This window comes from Euprymna scolopes, chromosome 3 (genome assembly GCF_053919585.1).
Source record: "Euprymna scolopes isolate OS-2025 chromosome 3, ASM5391958v1, whole genome shotgun sequence".
NCBI classification, from domain to species: Eukaryota; Metazoa; Mollusca; class Cephalopoda; order Sepiida; family Sepiolidae; genus Euprymna; species Euprymna scolopes.
In genome coordinates, this window is record NC_136484.1 from 146,717,096 (window position 1) to 146,738,333 (window position 21,238).

At 32.4% G+C, this 21,238-nt stretch overlaps 1 protein-coding gene across 1 annotated transcript in view; it reads left to right on the forward strand.

The window, feature by feature from the left end:
- Positions 1-21,238, forward strand: part of LOC145259709 (meiotic recombination protein SPO11-like) — a 1,082,117-nt gene that overhangs the window by 617,853 nt on the left and 443,026 nt on the right. The gene's annotated exons all lie outside the window — the stretch shown is intronic.

The following is a 21,238-nucleotide window of genomic DNA, read 5'->3' on the forward strand; positions in this document are numbered from 1 at the left end:
GAAAATAAGGAAAAGAAATATGGAAAGTTCTTTGGGCTGTGAAAAGTCTGTCAGCAGTTATCTTTAGACAAAAATAACCGATGCTGAATTACCTGGGACAGGAGAGAAAGAAGGGATGTCTTTCTTTATTGCTTCTAGGGTTCTCTCTCTCTCTTTTCTGACCAACCATGATCCCAAAAGGTACTAAAGTAGTTCTTCAAACTAATTGCTCAGTGTGTAGCCAAATTATCTACCATGGACATTTTTTCATATGAAAACATAAGTTTTTATTTAAGACTGCTACATCACTCCCTACTTAGGCTGATAGCCGGCAGAGGTAAATATAGCAGTTGCAAGGAACAAAAATATCAAGTAAAAAAAAATATGTCAGTTCAGTTTAGAGAATTTGTAACATCATTCGTAGACGTTTATGCTGATGACACTACCATTTATGGTAGCACATCTAAGACCGTAAATGACCAAGTTCTCTCTGATTCTCTCTCCTCTGATCTTGAGCAAGTGGTACAATGGGGAAAGAGGTGGCTTGTTACTTTTAATGTATCTAAAACCAAGCTTTTATCTTTACATCATCAACGCTCTGATCCCCATCTGACATCAATTGAAATGAATGGCTCTCGTCTTGGGGAGGCCTCATGTTTTGACAAGCTTCTGGGCTTGATCTTTACTCTTAATCTTAAATGGAACACATACATCAAATCCGTTGCCAAAGCTGCTGGAAAAATGGTGGGATCCTTCTATTGATCCAGTAGATATCTCACTTCTGATGCAATTCTCTATCTATATAAGAGCCAGGTACGTCCAAGAATGGAGTACTCTTGCCACATCTGGGCAGGGTCTGCTAGAAAGGACTTGTCCTGCCTTGATAGAGTTCAAAATAGACTTTGTAGCCTCATAGGGAATGTCCTTTTCTCTTCCCTGCAACCTCTTTCTCATAGAAGAGATGTTGCGAGTTTGTCTCTGCTTTATCATTACTTTCATGACAAGTGCTCGGCTGAGCTCTAATCTATGCCCCCCCCCCTCACCAGACTTTCACAAGAAACACCCGTCTAGCTGTAAACACTATCAATAATTCCCCCCACTCTTTATCTGTGCCTAAACCTAAATGTAGATTCCATGAACAAAGCTTCTTTCTTAGAACTGCACGCCCATGGAATTATCTTCTGTTTTCCTGCTTTCCAGCTTACTACAATATGGTTGTCTTTAAGTCTAACGTAAACAAATTTTTGATGAACCGTTCCATATAAGTTAACAAATTTACCGAATTTTCATTACTAATGATTACTATATTTTCCAATTTCTACTGTATACTCTTTAACCCTTATCCTCGAGTGGCCTCTTGGCCTTGATAAGTGGTAATGCCTATGTTAAAAAAAAAACTCTTACAGGTCGTCTCTATATATACACCTTTTGTTTCTGTTGCCTATTTCCATTTTTTTTTCTCAAGTGTCGAGTTTTGCTGCAATACTCCGTATGTTTCATTTGTGCACATTATTCAAATATTGAAGAGTAATGACTAGTTTAAGATATTAAAAGTCTCAGAAACATTGATCCTTTACTCATGATGTGACATTAAACATGAAATGCCACACCTATCTACAATAAAGGTCAGCAAGAACGATACTGATTTCTTGTTATAATGATATGACATGATGATACAAACACTTTTTAAAAGGAGACAACCCCAGCCATATTTTGTTTATTGATTGATGGCTTATAAAAGTAAGAAAATCATGTCTTGCGAGTTGTATAAAAAGTGTCTAACATTCAGCAACACAACAAATGACTGAATGCAGTACATTTTTTTCCCCCACTTTTTTTTTAACAAATCTGAAAAACATTATGAAAAAAATAAATAAATAAAATAATTTCTCTGTTTTTAGCAAAGCTTTTTCTATAGTTATTGAAATATAATTTAATAATTTGAACTTTTAAAACTGTAATATTTTTTTCATAGAAACATTTTTGGTCAAACCAAACTTATGGAAAATTGAAAGTGCCTTATTGCATTAGAAATTCTTTTTTTCATGAGAAAGAGACCCGTGGTTGGGGCGTTGCAACCCAGATTCGAAAACAATACAGTCGAATGGTAACTTTGCAGAGATATGGGTTTCTAGCAAATGTGAAAAGTTTTCTAATAATTTGTGTGTTCTGAGCAAAAATTTCCTTGACTTTGTACGAAACAACTGGGTTTTGGTTCTCTGAATGTCCAGGCAAACATTTCATGAGCTCTGTGTATCATCATCACCATCACACAACAATAGCAACCAATAGCTACTCATGAGGAATAGAAAGTGAACATTGGGTTTACTTTTAGCACCCTTATAACTCGTTTTACTCCTTTTACTGTGACAAAAATGCCTACGATACATCTTTTTATGGGTCCAGCCGAGATCATCACTTGACACTGGGTGAAAATTGCTTGAAAGGTAGATTTGAATTCCCATTGATGATGATGTGTGCCAAAGTCGCATCCCTTCAAATTCTCCAATGCTCAAGTGAGGCATAATATAAAGATCAGCGACCATAATGCATCCATCAACACTCACAAGGTGTTATTTATTTCTGTTCCTACCGCAAGTAGATGTGGTACAAGTTCAGGAAGGAAGGAGGGAGCAAGCCAGCATCCATAAAGGAGTCTGAAGAAATCAGGAAGATAATTTCAAAATCGAGGAAGAGGCATTGGAAAAATTCAACTTTTGAAAGTTGCCTGGACATCCCAGTCAGCATTTTCTGCTAGGGATGCCTCGGACAGTAATCGATAAACATCTGAAAGATGGAAGGCAACACCTAGAGCTGCGCAGAACATAATCTGTTTCTTCAATCAACAGGGAAAAGGCCATTTCAAAAATGGCTTATAATCTGTTGGCTTTAGAGCATGTTTTATTTTAATTAAAACAACCAGATTAGTCTATGTTTGTGAATATCTTTACTATTATATGAAAGAAACTTTGTGTGTTCATTTTCAATGGATGCAAAAACGACTGGGTGGATTTTTTATGTAGTATCACACAAAGGTACTTTATGTGTCTGGCAGTGTTCTTAGATAGGTTTTGTGTCACAATGTATGCAATAAGTATCGATAATCGAAATAATCCAATGAAAGAAGGAACAGGCGATTTTGACCAAAGTTAACACCTTACACAGCCTAACATCACAAGTGCATTTGAGAAGTTTTATTACCACACAAGCTGAAAGGCCCAACATATAAAATCAACAGTAAGTTCTTTAATGACAGAGATGTATTCGAAATGAATGTTTCTGTTTTAAGCAAATTTCCACAACGATACTTGACGTTTTCATTTTAAACTTAAATTCAAACCATTATCCCCGCACAAGCAGTAGTGTCAAGCATATAAAATCAACAGTATGTTCTTTGATGTGACAAGGGCGCATTGGAAAGGAATGTTTCTGTTTAGAGCACAATTGAAGCATGATACTTGACTTTTGCATTTTAAACACTAATTCAAGCCATTATATATAAAATAATCTTATAAAATCAACAGTAATTTCTCTACAGTATAATGTAGACTACAATGTATTGTGAACTTAGTAACTGCAAGAGGCATGTGAAGCTTCCTCCAAGCATATCATGATGGGTCCCCAATTAGAGCAGGCAATCAACTGATTTGATTCAAAAATAGGTTATTTCATCGATTTCAATGACAATAAAAATATGGGTGTGCGAAACATTTGTTGATCATCATTCAATCCCGGGCAACGTTGGGTCAATCTGCTAGTATATTTAGTAAATATAACTTTATGCTTCTAAACCGATCTCTGCTGAAGTAAACCTGAGACTTAGTTTAGGGTTAGGTTACTTTATTTATTTTTAATTAAAAAGTCAAATCAATCTGTTGAGGGAGTTTCTTCAAAAAACAGAGGGATAAAAAAAAAATGATAGACATTTCCAATCAGTAAAATCAAAAATTGTCAAAATATAAGAACCACCTACGAAAAGATATCATTCAAACACGGTAGTGCTTGAATATATGGTTAAGTGTTAGTTTTACTCATTTAGAACTGCTTTAAAGCTTCACTGCTCACTTATTTTGCGACCAAAATTTCAAACAATTTTTACTGGTCATAGGTTATCTTCTCAGCTATATTTTGAAATAAAAATTTTTATCAATTTTCGTTCAATAAAACAAAGTTATAATAAAATTACTGGCGTTCAAAAGTTTTCAGAATAAGTAAGGAACATGAGAGACTGTTTCTCCAGATTGGTTACCATAGCAACTTTTTCAACACTGACGTTTTAGAGACGATTTCTTTTGATTAGCTGTTGGTTACCATAGCAACTTTTTCATTGTCAACACCTTCATAAACCATAGCTTCATTTTCATTGTCAACACCTTCATAAACCATGTCGCTTGCATACCATCTTATTTGGGTTATGTAGAGAGTTAACAAAAGTGATCCTCTATCTGTCTGCTAGGGCTGATAATCTTTCACTTCCGATGTCACCCGTTAATTCTGTCTCTCTTTTTTGTCCCTTCTTTCTGTTTATTTACTTAATTACGTCTTTTATTTGATGTTTTTATTTAGTCAATTTGAGAAGTTGATAATATTTTTTTATGAATTGTTGATAATCCGTATGATATTGAACACATAAAAGAAAATATTATTTCATTTCCCCCCCCCACAATAATTAACTCGATTTGGAGTTATCTCCCTTATTTCTTTAGACTGTTTTCGGGATGGCGTCGTGAGATCGTTGCTTGTAGTTTAGCTATAAAATTTTATTTTCTGATTTAAAAATAAAATTACGATCAATTTATATGATTTTTGGTGTACAATATGCTTTTTTCTATCACAGGTGGAGAATTCTGTACAAGCACCTAATATTTATACTAACGCGCGTGCACATACACACACTTTTTCCTTAAATCTGCTTTTGCTTTTCTACTTCTTTAATACTTTGCTATTATATTTTTCTTTGATATTAAAACTTCAATAATCTTATATTAGAAGCCTGTTTTTAATGTGCAATCTTGTAACCTTGCAATATTATCAATCTTGTATCCGTGGATATGATATGAAAACATCCATAAATTTTTATCTGGAATTCCTCTTGATTATTCACAAGTTTTTTTAATTTTTTATTTTATTTTTAATAATAACAAAAAGAACTGCTTGACATTGTTCGTGTGGATGGGGTGGAGGAGAGTTACTATCTTATGAATCATGTTGTCTGGTATATTTTAGAAGAAAAAGAGGACAAAACATCTTTTATCTAGCCTACTCATGTGAATTAAAAAGTTGCAGGTCGCACATGAGACGACATCTACACTGTTAGAGGTGTCGTTACTAGGATTTTACCAGTTTCACTATCTTGAGAGGGCTCTGACACCTCCTCCTAAAATAAGAAGCCGTTCCTTTCTATTCCTTTGTGCTTAAAAAATAACACATTTAAAAATTCAACACATTTCCAACATTATTTTCATAAATAAATCCCTATTTACTTGCTTTCCCAATGCTGGATATAAAATGAGCCGTCCACGGTTCTTGTTTACAAAACCGTCTATATTTATTTATAAAGAAAAATTGTACACCCGTAACAAAACAAAAATATCATATTCCAAAAATCATATAAATTGATCAAGTAACTTTGTTTAAATAAGAAAATCAAACTTTATGAATAACTGAAGAGAAACTATCATGCCAGTCATTTTAAAACAAAACCAAGAAACAAAGATAACTCAACAATTCAAACTTGCACGATTTATCTTTTAATGCTTACGAATTCCTATTAATCGCTTAAAGATGATTTTCTTTATAAAAATAAAACTACTTAATCAGTTTACTTGATTTTTTTAAATATATTTTCGCTTTGTCACGCATACGTACATAATACAGATTTTTATTTATTATTTTAGTTTGAGGGAATTCTGGACAAGAACCCCTTCTGCGTCTTGGCTGCAGTAAGAGGGAGCATACTCCGTTCTGTAAAGCTCTGATAGTTACTACATAAAAAAACAAGCAGTTATAACTGTAACTTTTTAATCAGATATTTGTTTGCGTGAAATAGAACTTAGAATTGAGGTCATTGCCTGCTGGTTTTTTTTTTTTTTTTTTTTTTTTTTTTTTTTTATTCAAGCTTTTAGAGGAAGAGGTATGCTGACCAAATACAATGATTCGAGAGAGAAAGAGAGGGCTTAAAAGATGAAAAGCCGGTGTTATGCTGGATAATTATCCTTACTTTTTTTATTGCGGGGGGGGGGCTCCAGCTCCCTAAAAAGGGGAACTCTGGATAGTGACAAAAACACCTGTATACTATACAGTGTATAGTCATGTTAGCAATTCCGGTAATTTTTCAGCTAACAAAGCAAAAAAAAAAAAAGTTTAAAAATAAACAACAAATAAATGTTACCAAAGGCAAGCTAAGTTACTCTTTTACCCACTTGGATAAGTTTTTTGTGTTTTTTTTTAACTTATTTTCAAGTGTTTTTTTAAATTAAAAATAAAGGTAGTGGAAAGCCTGTCGAGTTAAAAATAAAGTGATGTTCAAATTCAAGTTGAGATTCGATAATCACCCAAAAATTGAAAATTAATCCAAATATCGGCAAAACATTACATTTTCGCATTGGTGATATTTATTGGATGTGTTTCTATCAGCATTTAGGATACTTCTACAGTTTATCGCCGAAAATGGAGACGCCATGACGCCATTTTTTTTTCGAGCACTTGTCATTAAAATCAGAGAGAGAAATCAGTATTTTAAACTATGGCCGAAGTAGGAAATAAATAACAAAAAATTAAACTAGATATTAATTACTTCCGGAAAAAACTATGAAAAACGTAAATAAAGTGGAAGAGAACATATATCTGTTATTGTTTAATTGGAAATGTTTCGATTTAATTAATGAAAACGGAGGAGGGGGGGTGAAACGTGTGTGTATGTGTATGTATGTATGTATGTATATATATATATATATATATATATATATTATTAAAAACAGAAAATGAAAATGACATATTCATAATTATTTAAACTGAGTGAGCGCCATTTGAAAACCAAAACATTTATTTTATAAAAACGTATCAAAATGTAATTATAAAGGCATTTATTGAAAAGTCTGCATAAGAAAATATAATTTAAAAAAAACAATTTTGTAATTTTTTTGTTATTTATTTCCTACTACGGTTATAGTTTAAAATACTGATTTCTCCCTCTGATTTTAATGACAGGTGACCGAAAAAAAACAGTGTCTCCATTTTCGGTGATAAACTAGAAGTACCATATTTTGTTTGATTTTCGACTTTTGAGCTATTATCAAGGCTCGATTATGGATCAACTGAGACCCACCATTTATTTTTCATTCTAACTCGGCAGGCTTTACACTACCTTTATTTTTAACTAGCATTTCAATCCAGCGTTGCTCGGGTGTTTGGAGGTGTATTTTGAGCAAAAAAAAAAAAAAAAAGCAGTCAATTTTTTAAAACTTTGATCCCTATTATGACCCCTTAACATTTATTGTTTTGGGCTCAAATCAAGTTATTAAGTTAGATCTATGTCTAAGTAACCTATATCTAAAATTTCAAGTGTTTATACCCAAAATTGGCGGAGGCCTTTGGTGGAGTTCTCAAAGGTCAAATCGTTGAACTTTGACCCCTTAACAGACAAATTTCTGGCCGAAAACTGTTCACAAAGATTTTTCCAAATCTCAGTACCCTGTATATCAAATTTCGAGTCTGTAAACTTAAAATTGACAGAGTTATTGCGTAGAGAAATATACACAGACACACATACAAACACGTTCACTTTTATAGATATATAGATTTAAAAAAAACATTAAAACACAAAATTACTTATCTAGGTAGTAAGAAAAGTAACTTAACTTGCCTTTAGTAACATTTATTTGTTGTGTATTTTTTTTTTTTTCTCCCTACTTTTTTTGCTTTGTTAACTATTCTGGGAAATCACTGCAATCTCTTATGAGGGAATTTCGAGTAACAGACAATAAATCCATCCTTCCTTCACAAAGGAGGAAGTAGTGCCAGATATTGTCTCTATTCATTTGTCAGCCTATAAGAATGTAAAGCTGCCTGGGAGCAGTAACAATGTATTTCTGTAGGAAAAAAAGCTATTGGTTTTCATGAAATTTGGAATATATATAATTGATATAAAATTATGTTTGATTTGTGTGGGGGGGGGATGAAGGCACAACCGGTTTTCATAGATTCACTTTAAAAGTAAACTGTCAATTATGAAAAAAAAATTATAAAAAATATTCTATGAACTAAGACCAAATTTTCTTGATGAAAGAATATTTAAAAACTTCAGTAAAAATATTAATTTCATAAATATCTGCTTTCACTTAAAATTGGAGGTTGAATTTTGAAGAAAATTTAACTTGTTTTTCGTAATTTATTTTACACAAAATCATTTTTAGTAATTTATATACAATTTTTTTTTTAATCAAGTGGTTGGATATCAAAAGAATACATTTTAAGTAAAGCATTAGTATGTAATTTGGTGTCATGTTGAAATTAATAAAATTAGTATAAATGAGAAAAATGACCAAAAATGCTTTTGAAGAAAAAAATTTATCGAATAATACAATTTAATTTGTTTCATTCTATTGCAGCCAATTCTGTATGATGAACTAACTTATCTCCCTTGTTTTCAGTTAACATTGACAATTTCATATGAGAAAATGGCAGTTCGAGAATATACGAGAATAGTGACGTTCTTATTAAAAAAAGAAACAAAATAGTTTTAGCAGAGTTTTTACTTGATCAGTTTTCATAATTTTGTGATTTGTTACTAATTTCGACATGACACGTCAGAATGTTGTAGTGTTTTTTTTTTCTAATTTATTTAATATGCAGTTTTTTGATATCCAATTATAATGCACAAGCACCAGAATTGAATATAAATTTTGAAAACAAATTAATAACCAAACGATTATGAATTTCAAAGTTTCTTTTTGCTTTATAATATATACCATTTTTACTTATCAAAATGATAATTCTATTATTATTATGATGATGCTTTGTATTATTACATATTCAAACAAGCTGTGGAGACTTGTATATTTTCACTTTCAAATCTTTGCAATTTTCAAATTCGAAATTTTATTCATATGTCTTTTTAACAAGATCACCTATGATAATCTCTAAAAATGACCTATGTTATGCTGACGTCTTAGTCATTTAATGTGAAGGAATTTTAGATAATGCATTCAACATGGATTATTTATTATGCCAGCAGGGTTACCCAATAAAGTCCAGACACTATAAAAACAAAAACAAAATAGAAATGATAAAAGAGTGCTTATTTCTATCTCTTTTCTCTCTCCCTTACTCGTTTTACACATCCCTCTTCTCGACCTCTCTTTCAGCTCATTTCTCTCTTGTTTTATTATATCAAAAATAATGATGTAACTCATTCACCTCTCCTTTATATAATAGAAAACATTAGAAATTGCTGAAAATATGCCCCTCATAACAAAAGAAACCTGGCCCAGTTGACCTCACAAAGAATTTTTTTTTTTTAATTTTTTTTTTTTTTAGATATTACTTATCAAAGAATATACCAACTTTGTGATAGTTTTTTAGTAGTTTTTAATTTTCAACTGAACACACACACACATGCAACTGCCCTTTATACAATAGAATATACTGCCTTTTTTACGTCTTTAATATTGGAAATTTATTTTCGACAGTGTACAGTATGTTATTTATTATGTTGCCTTTATTTTTGTTGATGTGTTTGATGCTATTGTTTGATCATATTACTAAATAAGTAGTTATTTAGTCAGCAGATCTGCATATAAGCAAAATAGATCACAATGTGAAAAAAACATACTTTATATTCTTAGGAATAAATTTCCAATATTTAAAAAACACCTTCATCGTATTTCTCTAACTATACAGCCATTACATTGTTAATAAAATAAGAGCAAAACTTTTCTGCAAAGCTTGGGAGATGTTATTTGTACAATTTTGGCTTTTTTGGGATTGTTAAACAAATAGTCGAAAACGATGTCCATGTTAAGTAGTCCTTCTTCTGAAGCACAGATTCGAATCCTGTACAAGTCATTTTTCACTTTGTGCAGTTCTTTGCTTATATCCATCCCTGTGGACTAAATCACATTACTCACATAAATAATAGCATCAACAAAGACATGCATTGCAGCTGAATACATAATATACTGTACATCAGGTCTTTTGCAACTTTTATTGACCATTCAAAGAACTGCCCTTTTTTAGTATCAAAAAAGTTATATTTAATATTGATATTTATTAAAATGATTGCGTTAAGTAAATATATTGTTTAAGATGACTTAAAAAAACGTAAATTAAGCAGAAATTTTTTAAAAATATATTTGCCTCTGAGCTGAAACATTGTGAACATTAAATGTGTTCGTTTAAAGTGTGTGCAGTTACTTGAAATGTATAATTATTAAGTGGATAGAATTACAGAATAGAATTTCAAGAATCATTGAATGTACCAGGGCTGTAACAGTCTGTCTCCTGTGTAAATGAATGACGCGGTGTTTATCAGTGACATATTTCATTGTTGAGCTATAATAACGAATGTCAGTGATAGCTGATCTCTCCTGGTGTTGAATAGAGATGGGTTAATAATGTCCAGATTTTGTGTAGAAAGCATGCTGCTGTGTTAGTAACATATCCACTATTTAGAAGATATTTCAGGGAGAGGCAGAAATCTCAGAATAAATGTAATAACTTTTGTGATAATTAAAAATGCAGAAATATTTTTGTGAAATATGCTGTAGAAAGTGGTGTTGGTGTTGAGTGGAAAAATCGAGCATAGAAAGTGTTTGTTTATTTTCCTATAATTGCTGACTTTAGAGGGGAAAAATCGAAATCATTTTATTATAAATAGATAGATATATAGATAGAAGAATAGAAGAAGATAGATAGGACAATTCTCTAAACGATCTTATCTATTAATATTAAAAACTAAAAAAAAAAATGCTATTTTATATTTAAGAATGGAATTTAATCTTCGAAATGTTAAGATGAGAAATAGTTTTATTTGATTTCGTTTATTCTTTGATTAATTTAATTGGAAAAGAAATAAATTGGTTTCGAATACCTTTTCTATTTTAAAGACACTCCCTCTTTAGCTCACTTATTTTAAAGAATAATCTTCTGGTTGAAGTGCCTAATACAGTTAAGATCAATTGGATGAAATAGATCTCTATATTTGATAGTGGAACTCCCTGAATATTCTCTATTAAGAGTTTTAGGAGAGTTTGTGTTCAAATCGTTAATGTTTCATCACAAACATTAATGTAGAAATATTGGCCAGCGAACTCTCTAACACAAAATCTAAACGTTAATAACCGTCATTTTAACACCAGGAGAGATCACCATCATTTATCATTATAGCTCGACAAAAAAATAAAATAAATAAAATAACAATACCTATGATTCACTGAAGAAAGTCGGAGTTGGTTGAAATATTTGATTTATATTGGTTTCATTTATTGAAAAAAAAAGTCTTTTAGCTTCAAATTTGATTTAAAAATGATTTCTTATATTTTCAATTATGCAGTACTTTTGATTGTAGAAATATTGAATTTGTTAAAAATATTCATATCTTTTTATTTTAAGATCGTGAAATAATGTAAGATAATTACATCTGATAACAAAATAGCAATATATTTTAATAATAATCTATTACTGATGGAGATTTGTTATCTGTCTGTCTGAAGCCAAAACTATATTTTTACTATCTTTCAATGCTCAATTCAGAGAGGGTAGTAATTTAGTATCTGTTCTGTCATAATGCTATTCTTTTAGGCATTACCTCGTCCTTTAGAGGGATGTAGTATATGTTTATCATCATACCAGCTTCCTAAGTATTACCTCCTTTTTGGTGGGTGCATGGGGGATAGTGTAGGATCTGTGTTGTGATCATGATACCACCCTCCCAAGGATTAGTTTAGTATCTGTTTTGTTGTCAGTTGAAGCCATGCTCCCATGCATTATCTCTTTCTTTAGGAAGTAGTGTAATATATGTGTGATATATCAGGGGAGGTGGTCAATATATAATATTTTGGGTGTGAGAATCTATCAATCTAAGATTTATTATTAGCTAGGTTTTGATCTTGAAGTAGTATTTTGAGCTTCTTACATTAAATGGCTTCATGCCTTGTCTGAAGTGATTTCCTTGAAAAAAAAAAAAAAAAAAAAGAATAAATAAAAATGTTTCTTCATCATATATATTTTTGCTAGTGTAAATAATTAGGGAATAGTACTTTCATAGTTCCATAAATAGTAAGTTTTATTTTAATATCGATTAATAGCTGTGAAGTTTTACTTAGCATTGCTGTTGTTGTTTTAGCTATTTTACACTTATGTCTAAACCAAAGCCCTAACATGAAAGAAAAATGGGAGAAAAAAAAAAAATGCAAAATAAATCTTTAAAAAAAGGTTTATATAAAAATATGAGCGACTTGAGAAGAACTATAGAAACTTAAACAACTTGATAAATGGGAACGAGAAGGTAAAATGAAATATTGTTTTTCTGCTGTCTTATTGTTTCCACTTTTCTTGTTTTTCGCAACCAACAAATTCGGTGTAACTCACTCCGTTGTACCAATAGTAGCCAATCTTTCTTTTGACAGCATGCGACTCACATAAATTTGCCGTCCGACTATTCTTTCTTAGTTTCAAGGCATGTTATAAAACTGATTAAAAGTTTTGTACGATTTCTTTGTTTGAAAGTTACATAAATAGTATTGACTCTGACATAAATTTATTATTTCAAAAGGCATATTATTAACAGTAAATCATACAGATTTATGTAAAAAGCTCCATGGAATTTCCCGTTGGGGGGAAGATTCTATAGTTGTTATTTTACTATAGGATCTTTTTGGTTTCTGTCAAAATACATTCAGTTGAAACATTTTTTATGTATAATTAAAAAAAACACTGGTTATAGTCAAGAGTGTCTGCTCTTTTTACTTCTGGTTTCTTCTCTGCAGACTAGACGACGGTGATAAGCAAGATATGATAACTTTGGACTAATGATTATCTTCTCAGATAACATGAAAGCCTTCCTCTTTCCCCATGTTAAGAATGGATTTCTTGTTCGCTTGGCAATATCTAATTATCTAGCCAAATGGACAACAGAAACCGGAAGTCAAAAAGAGCAGACAATCTTGACTATAACCAAAACATATACTACACACAAAATACAAATTTCTTGATACAAAACATAAACTTTCAACATTCTTTGTACACAAAGAAAATACGTGTTTTAATAGAATTTGATAAATTTGAAATGAAAACAAATGAAGAGATTAGAACATGCTAGTCGATGATTTAAGAGTAAAAAAATTATCCAAAAGGAAATGACTGCAACATGTAAAATAATTGACATAAAACTTTAATTTTATACGTTTAAAAAATTAAATGTAAAGATTTACTTTGTTGTTGTGCTCTTATTCTAAATAATCAATTTTAACTGCCAAATTAAAAAAAAAAATTTTTTTTAGATATATCAGAAACATCAATAAGTTTCATCGGATGTTCTTCTAGCATGGTAGGCCAAGAGCAGGCTCAAAATGTTTCTTCAAATAATAGTGATAGAGAATGCTCATAGAGCCAGGTCAACTCATAATGGTCCTCCGTGTGGCACAACATTGATGGATCCAGATGGTTAAGCAAGTTTTACATGATGGGAAAAACTGCACTGTTCATCTCCATGGCAACTTTGAGATACAAATCTGTTGAGAAAACTGGTATATTTTTAATCACTTGCAGACCTCCACTGACGCATGGCCAAGGTGTGTTGCCAGTTTTGTTTTTTGATTTACTATGGTGTAAACATGTTTGTAAGTCACAGAGCAGACGAGTTCCTTCAAATAACGGCAATTTATTTTTTTTAATAAGTAGTCACCACTTATTAAGGCCCATGAACCAATCGAGGATAAGGGTTTAATATGTGTCAGGTTAACAATGAAAGAATATCATGATGATAGATAATGATGGAGGTGATTTGGGCAGAGTTTTATTATTTAGGAAGACGGCTCAACAAAAATTTATTTACATTGGACTTGAAAACGACCATGGTTATTAAACTTGGAGGCAGCCCGGGTGTACAGTGTTCCACAGACGGAGAATTCTAGGAAAGAAACTTTGCTTATGGAAGTTTGGTTTAGTCCTAGGCAGACAGAGAGAGATTGAGAGAGAAACTATTGACAGTGATTGTAGCTAGACCAGTTTTTGTTTTGAATATTTTACGAGTGGAGCATAGATTGAAGCTCAGTCGAGCACCTTCCAAGAAAATAATGAGAAAATAAAGAAAGACTGGCAACGTTTCTTCTGTGAGAAAAACGTAATCAGAAGAAGAAAAGAGCATCACCTACTAAATTTCAGAGTTGGTCTTGTATTCTGTTCAAGCAGGAATGAGCGCTCTGAGCATCACCTCCACAGATATAGCAACGGTATTCCATCTTAGGGCATATTTTGATATGTTGCATACATTGTGTAGTCTATAATTTTTCAATAGATATATTTTCCTTGTGGTAGGTACAATCAATTATCTTCTATTTTATGTGTTCCTTTCGACCTAGCATGATGTCTTAAGATATTGATTAACTATATTTCATTGGAGAAAGTGTATTCAATTATTTTTGCATATCACCAATTTCCTTGTATGGTAGGTAGAGTTAGTATTTAGACATTGCGTGATGCTTTTGAATATGGTGAGAGGAAATAACGATTTTTCACATAACTTAATGATATTACTCTTTGCAATTAAAATAAAGTTCTCTGGAACCGGTATCATAAACGAAAACATAATTGCTCTTACTGTTATATATAAAGAACTTTGTGTATGAGTTTGTTTCCTATGAACTCGAAAACTGTTGAGCCAATTTTTAAAAAGAATTTCCATGGATTTCCATTTATATCAGTTTTTGGTCTACAGACTTGAAACTTGATATACAGAGGATTTAGAACTGTGGAATAAATTCGATTTGGTTTATCTGGAAAATTTGGAACTTGGCAGGCTTAAGTCAACTAAACGTGTATCTTTACGTATGCCAAATATACATTTATATGTTTGACTATGTTAATTTTATAGTTTTGGTATGTATATGGACTTAGCTCATATGGTAAAGAATAACACTGGACAGCTATGTTTTAGTTTCGATTCTAGCTGATAGCACCCAAGTCATATTTTCATTTTTTTTTTTTTTTTTTTTAATATTTTGAAATCACTACTATATAATACAATATATAATATAATAATCAATAAAGAATTAGCTCTATACGAAATCTGTAGAAATTAAAATATATTTATATTTTACAACCAAGCAATGCCGTGGGGCATGCTAGTATATGTATGTATATATCTCTACTCCTAGAATTTTTTTTTGTGTGTGTATTGATATTCATATTTAAACCCCTTTTTTTTTTATTTATTTAAAAAGAAAATATAACTTTGTTATATATGGGTCGTGGAATTGCATTCATCTGCAAAAGATCTAGCTAATTTGCATATTCGTTTAAACATTAATTTTAATTAATTCCCTATTAGTTTTTTTCGGTTTTCTTATGGAATGATCATCTTTAGTTAATCATTATGTGTAATTATATTCATACAAATATTCTAGATGATTTATATTTGCATAATATTTATGTAAGAAGGTTACAGTAAACACAAAGGTCTTTATGCGTATATATTTTTGGTTAAAAAATTTTGCCTACCAAACTCTTCTGTCAGATTTTGGTCTACAGACATGAAACTTCAAATATAGGGTACTTGAACCCATGCAAAACTTTATATTTGGGTTTTAGCCGGGGAAAATCTGTGCAAAAGTGTGAAAAAAAAAAAAAATGTAATTTTCCAGGTGAAGGTCGAACGACGGCATTACAAATATGCATGCGTAACGTAATAGCTATTGGTTCGTGTTTTAATTTTTAGCCTTGCAGCAAACATGTCTTCATAGCTCAGGCATTAACGTCAAAGGAAAAAGTAAATTGTAAGCTAAGCGTTTTGCTTTCAATTCTTGGTGGTGGTGCACAAGTCATTTTTTTTTTTTTTAACTGTTTCAATCATTACTATATATTGGGTAAAATATAATAATAAATACAAAATCGTGTTGTCATCGAAATCAGTGAAATCGATAATTTTTCACACAAATCGACCCAGTGCTTGTCCTAGTTGAGGACCCATCATGGTGCACCAGGAGGAAGCTTCACATGCCTTTTGTAGTGACTTAGTCCACAATATATTTTAGTCTACATTGTACTGTAGAGAACCTACTCTTGATTTTATAAAATTATTTTTTTTATATATAATGGCTTGAATTAAAGTTTAAAATGAAAAAATCAAATATCATGTTTCAGTTGTGCTTTAAATAGAAATATTCATTTTGAACGAGCCCCTGTCATATCAAAGGACCTGCTGATTTTAACTGTCGGGCCTTTCAGCTTGTGTGGTAATAATACTTCTCAAATGTACTTGTGATGTTAGGCTGTCTAAGGTGTTAACTTTAGTCAAAATAGCCTGTTCCTTCTTTCATCGGATTATTTTGATTATTGATACTTATTGAAGACATTCCGATACAAAACTTATTTAAAAACTCTGCCAGGTACATAAAGTAGTTTCATGTAGAATTTCATTATAATCAGCCGTTTTGTAGTCTATAGGGAACGAACATATATACGCAAAGTTCCTTTTATAAAATATTGTATATATATATATATATATATATATATATATATATATATATAAGCATAACAGAATTCTACTGCATAATTGCACATTTTTATTTTTCGAAAAAAAGCATAATTAAGCAGAGGAATTGTTATTATGAGGATGAAGAGTATTTGCTTAAATGAGAGAATGCTTCCTGAATGCATGCAATGCAATATCTAAATTATTAAATAAGAATATTTTTTTACCACCTATCCTTACTATTAACATCAAAACAGATACTCCTTTAATCCTTTGATACAACATAACACTATATATATGTGTGTGTGTCTATAATAATTAGATCACAGGTTACTAATTTGTAGATGTTAATCTGCTGCTATTACTAGTGATTGGCTGCTCTTTTGCCTGTCTATTCAGATTATTATTTTGATTGTTTTGTATAACTTCAAGCCAGCTGTTTGGGCCACTATCTATTTTTTTTTCTTTCCTCAACGGCTTATAGGTACTTGTGCATTTACCGAACCAGACGTAACTCAGCATTTGCTTGGCTTTGTCTGGCGCATGACGTCAACAGCTCGGGTTTTGTTGCTGTCTGACGAAACATGGTCATCAGCCAATCAAAATGCTGCACGCTTAGTTTTCTCTGGTCCCCCCTCGCCAATCTTTCACGAAAAACACCTGTCTAGCTGAATCCACTGTGAAAAATTTCCCCCACTCTTTATCTGTGCCTAAATCAAAACATGGATTCCATGAACAAAGCTTCTTTCTTAGAACTGCACGCCTGTGGAACTCTGTTCTGTCGGCCTGCTTCCCACCTGACTACAACTTGGATGTCTTAAAGTCCAACGTTAACAAATTCCTAATGAACTGCCCCCTTAAGTAAACACTTCATCAAATCTCCACACTAACGTAATGTACTTGCAATAACCCTTATCCCTGAGTGGCTTCCGGGCCTTGATAAGTGGTGACCACTGTGTAAAAAAAAAAAAAAAAAAAAAGAAGAAGAAGAATTTCGAGATGGCGGCGACTAGGAATCTCCAGCGCGAATGTGGGTTGCGGTCATGCCACACAATTGTGGACTGGAAGAATTTCCTGCGAGATATATGCCGGGATTACTTTCTCAGAAATCCCCGGCAGATAGGAGGCCCAGGCCATACGGTTGAAATCGACGCGTCTGTCTTCTTCAACCGCCTCAAACACAACGTCGGCAGACGTCTAACACCAGTCTGAGTCTTCAGTGGATATGCCGACCCCGCCGAAAAGGAGAGTTTTTTTTATTTTTGTTAACGTACCAAATAGGAATACCGAAACCCTCCTTCACACTAATAAGAAAATACATTCTGCCGGGGACCACGGTCATATCAGACTGTTGGAGGGCTTACAGCAAAGTGGGAGAATAGGGTATCACCATTTAACAGTGAACCACCACCACAGCCTTAATTTTGTAGATCCCATAACACAGGCAACAACAAATCATGTAGATCATGGAAGGAAGCAAACAGCGCGATAAACGAGAATATGAAACCAACCGGGAACTTTTAGACACATATCTTTTAGAATTTATGTGCAAACAAAAGTTTGGTAGGCAGCCGTTTGACTCCACATCGCCGAAAACTACCCGGTTGGTAAGGAGCTTCCTATCACATTCGCTATCTCATCTCCGTCCACAATAATCCTCCTGAGAAAATATGTTCCTGGAAAAAAAGAAAGAAGTTTTGTTCCTTTCCTTTTTCTTACGATTTTTTCTTTTTCTTATTTTTTTTTTTTTTTTACGTAAATAGTTGAAGAAAAAACGTTTCATAATAAAAACAATTACTATTATATGTTTTAAATATGTATATATTTTTTTTAATGAAACGTTTTTTTTTTTTCAACTATTTACGTAAAATAACCAACAAAAATGATATTTGTAAGAACGTTTCATTAAAAAAATAATGGTTACTAACTATTATTTGTTTACAAAAAATGTTTTTTTGCAAACAGAAAACAATTTCAAACAATAATACTAATAATAAAAAAATATATAAATAAACGGTAGGTTTTTGCTTTTTATTTATTTATTTATTTTTGGATGTTCCTACATTTACAATTTCATTTTACAGTTATTTTGTAGCATTGTTTTTATTTTATCGGCAACGCTCGGTTTTATCGGGCTGTTGACATCATACGCCGGACAAAGCCGAGCAAATGCTGAGTTACGTCTGGTTCGTTAAATGCACAAGTATCGGCTAAAAGTCGGACCAGACTGACTTGGCGACCTGTTTACACACAACAACACTGCTATCCACCTGTTCCACTGCCTGTAGCATTATTTGTTTGTTTGCATTTGTGACGACACGCACACTCAATAAATCTAACTTGTTCAACGTTAGGTCTCCTCATAACTATTCAATGTGCCTTAGCCAAGCATGCCGTCTTAGCAGCAGTAGCTGTAGTCAGACAAGAGTAAATTGTATTAGTACTTTTTAAAGCGGCTCGGTTTCAGTTGTACCTTAACAAACGATGAGATTCCTCACTGTCACTTTTTCTGTGCGGCAGTCATTTTACACTTAAAGTGGCCAGTGTCATCAAAGCAGTAGACCAAACTGGAAAATTGATGGGTTGAATTTTACGAGACAGCCATAAATGTCTGTTTTTGGAAAATCAGATATTAGTTATTTTTCTTATTTCACGTGGCTCCTCTAGGATTTGACTCGTAGGTTTTATGTATTTTTAGTAGATATCAATCTGTAATTTCTTTTTGAATATTATTTATAGAAATCACTTAACTTTTTCTGACTATTCAAATCTTTGCTTATTGATGGAATGTCTTTTGTTCTCCATTATTATTTGCACTTCTTTCTCTTATCTGATCCGTGATATGCAGATGTGCAGGGGGCGGGGAGGGGGTATGGCGATGGTCCAGGGTATCCAATCATTTTCAAACTCTGCATTTTTTCAATATTCCTCAGTACTAGGACTTATACTTGAGTTGTTTTTTTTACATACAATGAAGAGGTTGGGCCAAGAAATTCCCTCCCTGTTTTCTTCTTCCATGACAGTACTAACATGCAGAAATTTAATTGTACCATGAAGAGATATTTCGCTGCTCAGCTCCCTACATATTGCCTTTGTAGACATGGTACCAAATAATAGCTCTTTACTATCTAGTGGCAATATGCCTTGTTTGGGGTAAATAAAGAGTAAAAAAATAGTAGAAGACCTTTGCGTACCACTGTGTTGAAGGTTATTCTTGAATGCATTTACTTCAGATATGAGCCAACTTTTATACACCTAGCTTTGGCAAATAATCTTTAGCCTTTATTTGGTGTCCTCAATTGTTAAGCTACATTACCACTTGGAGGACGGGGTTCATACCAAAATCAAACTACAGAGATATTCTAGTGTGTCTAGTTCTCTGTCGGTGTGAAGTATGGTTCTATGCAGTTCGAAAAAATCCAACCCGACAGACTTTAACTTCTCGCTCTTTGAAGAAATAATTAGTTTGTTGCTAATTGTTTGAGGCACCTCTACGAGGAACGCCGAAAGAATTGCCTAAGCAATTTTCATTCATCCAGAATATTCCTCTTCTAGGGCATTTGTTTCAAATCTCACTTTATAACATTTAAGTGACATCTTCCCAATATGTAACAAGACTGGAGAAATATTCATCTACTTTATTACAGAATGTCATCTTAAAGCTATTTGGGGTTTTTTCCTCATGAAGTATGTAATGGTGATTGTTGATTGGTCAACTTTGCTACTAGTTTTGTTCATGATTGGTTTGAGACAGAGCTGGCCCTAACTTTATTCGAACACTCTGACCTGAGAAGTCTAATTCTGGTTTTGGTAAGGAACAGATATTTCAGTAGACCTCTGGAGACCTGAATTTTATTTTGTGTTCCCTTAAAATGTAAAAAGAAAATTATGTAAAACAATTTTTAAAGTATTTTTGTGTGTGTGTGTTTTTCAATATTCCTATATCTTCAATTTTTATTATTTTTTATTATTTAAATACAGCTCCTGTGAGTTCTATAGAAAAGATAGGCGATATTATAGAGACACCAAGATAAGCAGCCTAACATGCACTCTCTACAAATAAACAATGGCTACACATTGGAACAAACCGAGAACTGTCTAATTTTAAGATGATCGTCAAACGTACGCGATTATGCAAAATGTTTTGTTTTATGTAGTCCTAAAGAGTTGAATAAAAAGAGTGACATCTTTTGCTCAGACGAGAGACCATTTTTGGATACTGCACAGCTTACATCATTCACGTCTGTTTTTTTGATTGTCATCAGTAATATTTTGTTTTAGACTGCTGCTCTATTTATCTGAGGGCTCACGTCACCACTCAATTGAATTAAAACAAATATTGCTGCTGCTACTAAGAGCAAACTCTTTTTGGCTGGTTAAGAGAACAAAGAAGAAAATAAGAAAGAAGTGGATACACTGAAAGCTGCTATTCTGTGTGTGTTCTTAATTTTTCTTCTTCTTTTCGATAACCTATTGTCAAGCAACCTTCTCCCATTTGAGGGAGGCAGGATGGGGATAAACGAGCTCAATAAAGTTGCATCATAAAATGTCTTGCCCCTTATAAGATAT